This window comes from Symsagittifera roscoffensis, chromosome 4 (assembly GCF_963678635.1).
Source record: "Symsagittifera roscoffensis chromosome 4, txSymRosc1.1, whole genome shotgun sequence".
Classification (NCBI taxonomy): Eukaryota; Metazoa; Xenacoelomorpha; order Acoela; family Convolutidae; genus Symsagittifera; species Symsagittifera roscoffensis.
The window spans coordinates 35,659,559-35,672,330 of NC_087065.1; the positions used below are offsets into that span (position 1 = coordinate 35,659,559).

A 12,772-nucleotide genomic window follows, 5' to 3' on the forward strand; every position below is an offset into this window, starting at 1 on the left:
AACCCACTTTACAAAATTATAAATAAAAACCTCACTAGATAAAAATGCAATTTAAAAAAATCTAAGTTTTCTGAAAATTTTAGAAAAATCATAAAAACGTCATATCTCGAAAACTACGAAGATTTGAGCAGTCACAATTGGAGGCATGATTCGAAACCCTTGAGAACAGAAAACCTGAACTCAGCCTCACTATTGAGATGGGAACTTTAATTTTGGAAGTTTTTATATCTAAGCTCTTTGATAACATTTTGAATGACAATACACGCCACATCTCGGAAATTAAAAGCATTCGAATAGTAGCAATTAGACGCAAGATTTGTGTAGGGAAACGGAAGTTTCCTTGTTAGTAAATTCTAAAGATAAAAAATTCAACTATTTTGGCAAATGTCATTCCTAATTTATGATGTCTGAGAACTGTCAATGCATTAAATAACTTTGACAATCATGCAAGCGCCTTGACAGGCGGGAGAAATCTTCACTTTGCATAGTGTCAAAAAAAACTGACAAAAGGTGCAAAAATCCGTAATCCGGGTAAAACCAAAATTTACCCAGATTAAGGATAGAAACGGGGCAACCCGGGAACATCATAATAATTGAACATTCAGAGCAATAAGTTGGTCAAAAGTCCTTCTTTCACAAACGTTTTCAATACTAAATTACAGTAATTATCTTATAGTCTTCGAGATCAACTTTGAGTATAAATAACAAAACATGTATAAATAATTAGAGATTTTAAATTAACTTACACTCAATCCTTGTTGTAATCCAAGAAATCAGGTGTTGGACTGATCCTACATTTGTATCTCCTGTGATTACACGCACAGCACCCAACCACAGGATTGAGAATTTCTGGGTATTCTAAAAATTTCAAACACAGTGGCGAACTTTTTAGAATACCCTTTTTGTTGGACAAAAAAATACTTGAAAGAATAACTTATCATAACCTGAAAAAACTCCAGCTACAAAAACTTCGTATTTGCATAAGATGAAGTACACAAACAGCCCGTAAAAAGGAAATTGTCTACAGAGCGGCAACAAAGGCGACAAACTTAGGGTCGAAACCTGTGAAGCTGAAATCAAAAATGTTTTCATAAAAATTTTCACATAACTTTTTTTCTACGACCCACCCAAACTGAAATTTAAAATCCCAAATGGATATACGTTGCCCTCAAAACTACGCAAAAAAAATGACTAACTTGAAATAACATAAATTGAAACAGTTTGAATTTTTTAAAATAAATTCAAAATCAGCTACGGTAAATTTACAAGTTGGTGGAAATTCAGTTCTGGTAAAAACTATTTAAATTGGAACAAAACCCACTTTACAAAATTTTAAATAAAAACCTCACTAGATAAAAATGCAATTTAAAAAAATCTAAGTTTTCTGAAAATTTTAGAAAAATCATAAAAACGTCATATCTCGAAAACTACGAAGATTTGAGCAGTCACAATTGGAGGCATGATTCGAAACCCTTGAGAACAGAAAACCTGAACTCAGCCTCACTATTGAGATGGGAACTTTAATTTTGGAAGTTTTTATATCTAAGCTCTTTGATAACATTTTGAATGACAATACACGCCACATCTCGGAAATTAAAGGCATTCGAATAGTAGCAATTAGACGCAAGATTTGTGTAGGGAAACGGAAGTTTCCTTGTTAGTAAATTCTAAAGATAAAAAATTCAACTATTTTGGCAAATGTCATTCCTAATTTATGATGTCTGAGAACTGTCAATGCATTAAATAACTTTGACAATCATGCAAGCGCCTTGACAGGCGGGAGAAATCTTCACTTTGCATAGTGTCAAAAAAAGCTGACAAAAGGTGCAAAAATCCGTAATCCGGGTAAAACCAAAATTTACCCAGATTAAGGATAGAAACGGGGCAACCCGGGAACATCATAATAATTGAACATTTAGAGCAATAAGTTGGTCAAAAAGTCCTTCTTTGACAAACGTTTTCAATACTAAATTACAGTAATTATCTTATAGTCTTCGAGATCAACTTTGAGTATAAACAACAAAACATGTATAAATAATTAGAGATTTTAAATTAACTTACACTCAATCCTTGTTGTAATCCAAGAAATCAGGTGTTGGGCTGATCCTACATTTGTATCTCCTGTGAGTACACTCACAGCACCCAACCACAGGATTGAGAATTTCTGGGTATTCTAAAAATTTCAAACACAGTGGCGAACTTTTTAGAATACCCTTTTTGTTGGACAAAAAAATACTTGAAAGAATAACTTATCATAACCTGAAAAAACTCCAGCTACAAAAACTTTGTATTTGCATAAGATGAAGTACACAAACAGCCCGTAAAAAGGAAATTGTCTACAGAGCGGCAACAAAGGCGACAAACTTAGGGTCGAAACCTGTGAAGCTGAAATCAAAAATGTTTTCATAAAAATTTTCACATAACTTTTTTTCTACGACCCACCCAAACTGAAATTTAAAATCCCAAATGGATATACATTGCCCTCAAAACTACGCAAAAAAAATTGACTAACTTGAAATAACATAAATTGAAACAGTTTGAATATTTTAAAATAAATTCTAAATCAGCTACGGTAAATTTACAAGTTGGTGGAAATTCAGTTCTGGTAAAAACTATTTAAATTGGAACAAAACCCACTTTACAAAATTATAAATAAAAACCTCACTAGATAAAAATGCAATTTAAAAAAAAGAAGTTCGAATGATCGAAACTGGGGTCAAAACCAGGAACCCAAAAAAAATGAAATTTTTTTTAAAGATTATTACAACCTGAAACGGGCTTGAACTGATTACTAGCTAACTGATAAGTTTTTTTCTTTGAAGTTCATAAATCTCAAGAATTGAAGACCATCTAGAAGTTGTCCACATGAATTCACTTCTAGAATTGAAGTTGGATCTTCACTTCTAGAAGTCAAGATCCTGTGGTCAAAGTTGTTTACGGGAAAAAAGTCTAGTACCCGGTTGCAATAGTAGTAGTAGTAGTAGTAGTAGTAGTAGTAGTAAAAGACTTAAATTCACAGTTAAAGAAGTACAATAGATGCTAAGTGGAACGTATAGATCGATGAACCTAACAATACAGAACAAAATACTAGCAAACTATGATCGGCAATTTAAACAAAAACATTTGATACAGAAAGTACACGAGTTGTTTAGGTTGAAAGAAGCTCGTTTTTGAGCCAGATACGTTTTAAGGTCTCTTGAGAAAATGGGTAGGGTAGATTCAAAGTTTAAGATTTTCAGTTTTATAAGTTCGTTTGCAGTATGACAGCTCTGATGAAGAAGTTGTTGTTAGATTTGAATCGTCTTGAATGTTTAAATGCAAACTGATTTGTAATAGCAGAACGAGTAGAGTTTATGAACTTGATCAATTCCAATTCAACCGTGATGTCGACTTTTTTGTGCCAAATTTTATATAACAAAATGACATCAGTACGAATAAGTTCAAAGCAGATAGGAAGCATAATGTGCATCTGTAGGCATTTGTCATATTCATTTGAGTTTGACACCCATTAAGAACGCGTTTTTGAAAACTTTCAAGTCTGCGAAGGCTGTTTATTGAAAATGAATATGCAGTGGAGCTAAAAAGTAACACGGATAGAATTAATGATCGATAGAAAAAAGTTTACACTGCTGTTTAACTTGAAAAGGCACATTTCTCCGTAGAAAGTTAAAAGTTTTGTTGCTTTTGGCAAGTTTGAGGTCAATATGCAAATTCCAATTAAGTTTGTTGTTGATAATCAAGCCCAAATCTTTAATAACCTCAACAAATTCTAATGAAACGTTATCCATTGTAAAAGTGTATTGTGGATAGCCAAAACTCAAAGTCTTGGTTTTTGAAGGATGAAATGAAAGTCCATATAAATTTGCCCATTCAGAAAGTGTGTTAATATCACATTGAGTATTTTCAGGCGATGAACTTGAGTGTAGTTTTAAGTCATTGCAAAACATAAAATAAACACTATGAACAACTTCATCAGGAAGATCATCAATAAATAACAAAAAGAAGAAAGGACCCAGAACGCTACCCTGAGGGACACCAGAAGTAACATCTATAACAATGGATAGGGAGTTTTCTAACTTAACGCATTGACGTCTGTCAATAAGATACAATGTCAGCAGATTAATGCAATCAAAAACAAAGCCAAGCGTACATAGTTTTGTTAAGAGTAAATGATGGGGCACTGAATCAAATGACTTTTGTATGTCAAAATAGATAGATAAACATGGAAGGTTGTTATCAAGGTTAGCATAAATAAGATCCAAATAAATTATTATCTGCGATACAGTACTTCGAGATTTCATGAATCCATCTTGCTGTGGTTTATTGATCTTCATGGCTTTAGGATAAATGTAATCAAACAAGATGCGCTCAAAAATCACCGACAATTTTGGTAAAATACTGATTGGTCGATAGTTTGTGATATGACTTGATGATGCTAACTTGTAAAAGGGTGTAACATGTGATAGTTTCCTTTCAGATGGCCAGAAACAACTAGAAACGATTGAATTAAACAAAGTGCATATCGCTGGGGACAGAAAATTGGAGCAATGTTTCATGACAAAAGATGGTAACGCATCAGATCCCATTGAGCAGCTATCATCACAAGCTTCTAGACTAGACGTCTTTTGAACCAGTGTTTGTAATCAAAACATCTTCCAGGTGGAAGATTTCAGAGTAAGGAAACATAATATCAGTGATAATTTTCGGACCAAAGACTGATCCAAAAAACTCGTTAAACAATTGTGCCTTAGATTCGGGCGTTGTAGCAGTTTTCTCACCTAATTTCATGACAGAGGGATATGAAGAGCCTTGGCGTAAGGATCTAAGAGACTGAAAACAGTGGTTTGAGTCTTGAGTATGGAAACTTTCTACGTATATTAATTTATCAAGCTCAAAAGCGTCAGATAGATCAGTATTTAATCTCAGTTGTCTAAGGGATTAACTTAAATTTCTATAAGTTTTCTTTTATTTGAAGCTCGCATATTTATGAGATGCATTGTGTGAGATGAATAATAATGTGGCATTAGTAAACTTTTTTGACGTTTACGTTTGGAAGCGGATGAAAGAGCTGCGTGTACTAGAGAATACCAATAAGAAGGAAAGTTAGAGATCGCTTGGTTGCTGAATGAGTTATATAAATTGTTCAAGTTTGTATTAAACATTTTTTTGGATAAAATTGATTTGGAAATATTATCAATATTACTGACAGACTTGATGGACGATAAAATTTCAACTTCAAAGATAACAGGAAAGTGATCCGATAATCTAGTTTTTGGGTTACTGAAAGGAAGAGAATCAGCTGTCCCAAAAATTAGATCAAACAGTTCCCTTTCACGTGAGTTGGTTCATTCATGAACTGGTTTAGCCCAAAATCACTGATCTTATCTAAGAAAGCTCTTTCGAATGTCGTTGTTCCAGTATTTGTTTGCCAGTTGATTCCTGGTAAATTAAAATCACCCAAAAAGAAAACATCAAAATTTGCACCATAGTTGTGAGATGTAATGACTGTAAGCTGATAGGCATGCTGTAAGGCTACCAATCGACCCATGATAACGGGAATTAGAATCAAGATCCTAGATTACGAGGAAGAACAACATACTTGTGTTAGAGGAAACACCACATGCAAAAGAGAATGGAAAATCGGGAATAGAAAGGTCGCTAATAGTAAGGTTTTTGTTATCCGATATAATAAGAACGCCGCTGTGTTCACCATTATTACGGTCACATCTTGATGCAATTTGGAAGGAGGAGCTTTGGCAAATTTCGGAATTTACAATTTCGCTGGATAACCAAGTTTTGGTAAGAAAAGCAATGGAAATGTTGTTGAAAGTTAGTAGTTGAAAAAGAATTTGTCGTTTCTCGCGACTGCATATGGATTGGCAATTCAGAAGTATGCAATTTATATTATACTCAAGCATTTCATTTTAAGTTGACATTTTGACCTTATAAAATAACTGTAGTTGTTTAATTCGGAAGTCTTTTTTTCCTTGTTTTCCACATTTATCATCTCATATCTTTTGGCAAGAACTTTCTTTTCGATTTCCCTGTCCGAGCTCGAAAGAAAACTTTTAACGTACACAGGAATGCGAAAATCCTTCAAATGACTGCTTCTGGCGAAACAGCGATCCATGAAGTGAGCGTTATTCGTCGCAATCAATAATGGGCGACACGTGCGACGTTCATTATTGGCTGTTTGAGATTTCCCAAGTCTTCGAGCTGAAGTAATGTTATTTTCAGAATTTAGACCCATATACTGCATTATTTCCGCAATAATATTGGCATAAGATTTGACACGAGCATCGAAGGTATTACCCAACTCAGGCACACCGTTGATAACAAATTGGTTCACATTTTTTTGTATGTCGGCAGGTGGTGTCTTAGTATTGCCATTTCCATTAGTGAATACATCACGATAGGAAGGTAGATTGACACTGAATGCCTTTACTATATTTTTGTTTATTTGTCCAGGTAAGATTTTTCATTAATACGCGGTATTTCACATTCAAGAGTAGATAAAACTGTAGATTTAATGTTATTAATCAAATCGGTTGCCTTGTTAAAAATGGTACAAAACTTAGCTTCGTATTTGAAGATATCCACTTCTAGGCAGTTGTCAAAAATCCAAATGCAATTTTCGATTTTACCCATCCACGATACTTTGTCAGCTGACAGAGAAACACACGCTCCATGAAAACATTTTCCACATTTCTCCCACCCAATAGCTGATACATCATCGTGTTTCACTTTACTTTTGCAGTGGTCACATTTGCAAGTAGACGTTGATCCTGCAACAGAGATCAACGTCTAACTACCTAATTGCTGTGATAAACTTATTAAATAGTTTCAGATTGATGTCGAAGTGCAGCGAGCGAGCCGTGGCGCGCTCCTAATTCCGAATTACAATTGGACTGGTCGATCACACATCATTAGCGCGAAGCGGTCTTTAAGAGTGCCCGCGTGGCGCAGTGGTCTATCCCAACTGCGATCTGACCAGAACATCAACTGCTGTTGGGGCTCCTTCTCCAACTCCAGAACTGGAACTTACTGGGTGTAATACCCAACTGATTGATCCATAGCTACAGTGAGCAACGCCGTTATAAGAACCGTCTCAAATGGCAACAAGCAACCCCCCCCCCAGTCGCCTTTTGGAGAGCAACCTTATCCAACCGTCTCAGAGCTTCTGAATGCTCCCTGAGCAGTGCTTTTTGCCTTTGCTTCGATAACAAGCAAGAAAACGCTTGAATTTCTGTTGAGAGAAACCATTGCCCAGATGAACCTTTTTTTCGGGAAAAAAAGAGAAGAAATAAACGAGAGTATTGCTGAAATGAGACAAACAGTGGTTGATCTGAACAGAGCGTTTGTCGAGACAACACCTGGAGTCGAAACTAGCTGGAAATCAGACATCGTAGACGGAAATAAAGAATCAATGGGAGAACTTACTGTTGGGACGAGTGCACCGAACATCGCAGAATCAGCTGATAGCGCTCGTGCACGAGTGTCTCCGGCACAAGAAAGCAGACTAGCAGATGATAAAGCAGTGCGTATACGAGGCTTGCCTGAGCCCCGCGGGCTTATGAATGAAATGATGAAAATTGACAAAGAAGAGGATCAAAAATTGCTTGATCATATGGAAGATGAGGGAAAGATACTTGATTGGGAATTCCAGCTGAGGGAAGAACAAGAACAATGTTGGTTACCCTAGACTCTTCCTTCGCCAAGCGGATGGTTTTGGCATTTCTGGCCAAACTGAGAAGCTATGAAAAAAGATTTTTCTTTCGCCTGATCTTTCTGCTAAAGAAGTTGAACTCGAGCAAGCTGCTCTAAAGAAAAGAAAAGAGTTAATCCTGAATGGGGAAAGCAGGAATAATTAAAGAATCAGAAAGCTCAATTGGAAGTCAAGAGTGACGGGCAATGGGCTCTGGGACAATGACTAACGAGTAGTATCTCTCAAAAGTCATTCAAGGTGATGCTGATAAATGCAAGATCCCTCAAAAAACCCGGAGCTTCGACAAGTTTAGGTCTTGATCTGTACCAGAAGTCTGTAGCTATCTGTCTTGTGAGAGAAACTTGGTTGAACGAAAGTATCGTCTCAGCTTATGTGTGTATCCCAAAGTACACACTTGTTCGGAAAAACAGAAACACTGACAGTTCTGAAAAAAGTCACGGCGGAGGCGTAGCAGCATATGTGAGAATTTCAATTGAGCTTACGCTACTGGAGTACGAGAGTCAAGGCACCGAAATGCTATGGTTCTCAACAGTCCTGCAGCGGAAAAAAATTGTGTTTGGAGTTGCATACTACCTCCCATCCGTCAACAAAGTCGATCTCTATACAGAACAGATTCTTTCAGTGTACGATCAGCTTCTATCTGAAGACGTGGAGACAGTTATTACTCTGGCTGGTGATTTCAATGATTTTGACGTCAAGCTGATCACAGAGGCAACAGCTCTAGACAGTCTCTACCATGGCATGTTCCACAAAAACTCGCAATTAGATTTCATATTCACAACTTACCCAGCCTACTACATGTCGAATACACCTTTGATGTCTCTTTCTCAACAGACCACGCGGGTATAATTTGTGAACCAGCGACCAATTATAAACCGAACAAAAGATTTCGTTTTGTGAGAGACCAGCGGGCGCAAAAATCCAAGCTCTGAATCTAGCGATGGATATATTCGATTTTTCCGAGGTCTCGAAAATTGATGATCCCAATGAAGCAACCAGAGCACTGCTCGAAGCACTTAGTACCCTGCTCAACGAGAACTGCCCCGTGAAGAAAATCAAGATGATTGACAAAGACCCACCCCATGTGTCCCCAATGATCAAGCTGCTCCTCAAAAAGAAATCGAAGCTCTTGAAATCTAAGAAGTTCACTAATGCGGAGGAAATGAACTCTAAGATAAAGCATCTGATGTATCAGAATATTAAGGATCGTAAAGCAAACTCGGTCTCGGGGACATGGTGGAACCTAGTCAAATATTACACCGGTAAACAGCAAGCAAATTCTCCTGTCATTAATTTTTTCGCGATGAAACTAACAAGCACTTCGACTTGAAACAAACAAGTTTCGACCTCTCTAAATTATGAAGAGCTGCTTCCTTTGGATACTTCACCAATCACTCCTCCGGAACTTACGCTGCATCAAGTTTACTATTCACTGCTGAGAATGAAAAAGACTGCTACTGATCATGATGGCATACCTTACTACCTGCTGAAAGATAACGCACACAACTTAGCAGAACCTTCACTGAAGATATAGAACAACTGCATAAGGACATCAGTGTTCCCATCAATTTTCAAATTATCGAAAATCTGCCCGATACCGAAAATTGGTAAAATAACATTGCTGGACGATCTGAGGCCCGTAGCCATCACTCCCGTGCTCGCACGGCACTTTGAAAGACTTATTTTTGATAACTTCATTTTGAGAAAGTACTACTCATGGCTGCCACCGGACCAATACGGATTTAGAAAAAACTCTTCAACACAAGCCGTACTGATACGTTAACAACCCTTGCAAAGCTTTTGACGGAGTTAGTTGTGACTACGTTCGCCTTACTTCTTTAGACCTGAGCAAAGAATTTGATAGAGCTCCGCAAAAACTCATAATCAAGAAAGTATCTGAAATGCCTAGCATGGGTCCCTTCATTATCAATCTATTAACGAATTTTCTCACGGGAAGGCAACAAAATGTGGCAAAAGACAATGAAGGTTCACAAATGAGAACAACCAACAGTGGTGTGCCTCAAGGAACGGTGCTAGGGCCCCCATGCTTCAACGCTGCCTACAGTGATCGAGTAGTGGAAGCTGAGCGGTATGTTCCAGTCAAGTTCGCTGATGACAACAACCAATGCGTGGGAGGCAAAAAACAACTCAAGTGATGCCCAAGCAGTTATTCGACAAATATCTACATGGTGCAGTATAAACAACTTTGTTTTGAACACGTCGAAGTCGAAAGAAATTCAAGTCCTATTCTCTCGCTCAGCATCAGTGGCTGCCATTCCTGGTGTCAAAGTTGAAAAAGAATTGAAAAAACTTGGGCTACACATTGATAAAAGTTTCTCTTTTAAACCCCACATTGAAAAATTTGTCAAAAAGTTTTCAACGAATGTGTATTTGCTTTTGAGACTCAAACAGTTGGGGTACGACAAGAGTGAGCTGGATCTTTTATACGAAGCTTTGGTGAAACCACATATTTTTTACGGAGCGTCCGCTTGGGAGGCTCACCTGCCTATCTTCTGAATAAAATAGATGCAATACAGCGTAGAACGACACGAATGGAAATCATACAGACCTTCACTCCGGTCAAAAAGATAATTGCAGATTGTGATCGAAAACTTTATGAGCGAATAGTTTCTACACCATCTCGTCTTTTGAAAGATATCTTACCTCAGCGTACCTGTTACTCCGTTAAACTCCGTAACCGACTACCATGCATCTTTTGTGATGTTACTGGTCATTGAAAGACACTTTACGTCTTACTGTAGGTATGGGAACTCTAGGTTCGACAACAAGTGCTAAATGGTCTGTCTTCTTTATAGTCTTCATAGAGAAGCATTGCTTCACTTGTGCCTTCTGCGATACCATAAAGTAATCAAGCTGCGATCGCTTATGTGTGACACCCGTGAAAACTGAGTGTATCCCAAGAGAAGATTCTATTGCGTCAATTTCCCTTTTGTGTTCGGTGTCTCTGTTGTGAACTGTAAATTTGGATGTAGTAAGTTTGCAGCCCGTAGCACCTTTTCAGAATCACCCTTCACTGTTTTCAATATATCGTCAACGTAACGGAGAAATAAATTAGCTTGCTGCTCTGACTTATTTTTCTCTCTTATCTCGAAGCCTTTTCTACAGTACCAGACGGTTTCACTTAAATATCGATACTGATCATCTGATATATCACCGTATTTTATGTGATACCAGATCAATCAGCGTTCAAATTCTACACATGTTGACCTGATTGACCTTCTTATTGCACACGCGACATATTCCGTTAAGATCTTTTTCGATCCCTTAAGATCTTTTAAAATCCCTCGATAGTGCAGTTGTTTCGTACTGCTCAAGTCAAAGATTTTCTAAAATAACGGCAAGAGATGCCCCCATTGCCAAACGATCTTTCTGAACGTACCATGTTTCATTGCACTTGCAAAGAACTTGACTAACTGCCATGTTCAACAGTTTCTTCATCGTTTCCTAGCAATTGATGGTGGTTCGGCTTGCTCATACAGTTTTCTCAGAGCTATGTCTATTGCTTCTTTGAGTGGATCTTATGTATGCAAATTCTTCACATCTAGAGATATCAAATTTTCATTGGGCTCAAGACTAATGCTCTCTAAGACTTCTCTCACATCTAGTGAGTTGGTTTCGATGTTTGCGCCCTCATTTTTCTCGAAAAATTTTGCAAGAACTTTGTTCAAGTTGTAGTACGAGCTACCAGGCAATGAGAGGTCTTAATAGGGTATTCTCTTTATGCGCCTTTGCCAGCACATAAAGCCTGGCGGGCTGCGCACCAGTAGAACTCTTCCTTGTGTAGAGATTCTCACCTATTTCGTCTTTTTTCCTCATAGCCAACAACTCCTTATTGATGTCTCTTTCTACCTTCAAAATAGTTGCATCACTTTTTCTTTTACTTTCGCTCGATTGACTTGAATCTAATTTGTCAGACAACTTGTTCTCATAGGTGTCCTTCCTCATTACACGAAAACCCACGCCCTCATCATATGGTACCGCAACTATTCCATTACTCTTCAGATACTTTCGGGCCTTCTCAACGACCTTGTCAGATGGTGTTTGTTTCACCCTTTTAGCATAGGCTTTTGCCACAGCTTCAATCTCACAAATGGCCTCCCAAAGGACTTTACGAATTTTGAGATAAGATCAAAAAATGTCAATATCGGCGAGAAAGTGTGTCTCATTACATTTATCCCTGACGGGATGTTTCGGCACTAATGCCAACATTTGTTGTACCCAAATTGGTAATTCAACATCCTCAAGAGCTTTTACCGAACCCTCACCTTGCTTCCCTAGAGGTCGGTCTTGCCTTTCTGATAGTTTCATTAGCTTCTTCTGATGGGTCTCTTTGACTGTTGTTGTTTGTCTTTGTCCCATAAGACATAAGTACTTAATTACCAAAGGCCAAAACTTCTCATCTACCCTCTGTACTGCGCCTCTCGCCCTTTGTAGTTTGACTTCAACGTTTTCTCATCTGTCCTTGCCTTGTTAATCTCCGTTCTTAGAAGTTTTGTCTGAAAACTCTGTACCGCTTGGTTCGAAAACACCCCATTTTGCGGTACGTTGAACCTCAAAAAATTAGGTAAAATGTCGTTTTCTAGACAAATTATCAAAAATCACGGACTATTTTCCACGGACTTGAAAACTTGCAATCAATATGAGATGTCCAATTTAGATTTTTGTCAATATAAGTTTCAATATCTTTCACATCATCAACTGAGGAAAATGTTTCTTCTTTCAAAAACAGTTCTGGAGGTGAGCCGGACCACACTATTAATTTTGTTTTGTCGTGGTGCACCTGCAGATTGTTACATTGCGCCCAACTGATAAAAATAATAATATTCAATTGGATATCACATTCACTAGGGTTTATTGCAAGTAACTCACTGTCATCCAATTCAAAGCCGATAAGAACCATTCTTATCAAAAGCCGATAAGAATCATTTTCCGAGAAGAGTTTTGAGGAAAACTGAAGCAAATGCTTCTTGGAACTCGAAGTAAAGACAACTGACATCCAGATTATTATCTTTTCCTAAATATAAC

At 37.5% G+C, this 12,772-nt stretch overlaps 1 protein-coding gene across 1 annotated transcript in view; it reads left to right on the top strand.

Moving 5' to 3' along the window:
- Positions 1-6,822: 6,822 nt before the first annotated feature.
- LOC134843931 (galactosylgalactosylxylosylprotein 3-beta-glucuronosyltransferase 2-like) overlaps positions 6,823-12,772 on the top strand; it is a 405,495-nt gene continuing 399,545 nt past the window's right edge. Inside the window, exon 1 of the mRNA XM_063860284.1 lies at positions 6,823-6,839. The gene's annotated coding sequence lies outside the window, so the exon portion shown is untranslated. The remainder of the gene's footprint in view (positions 6,840-12,772) is intronic.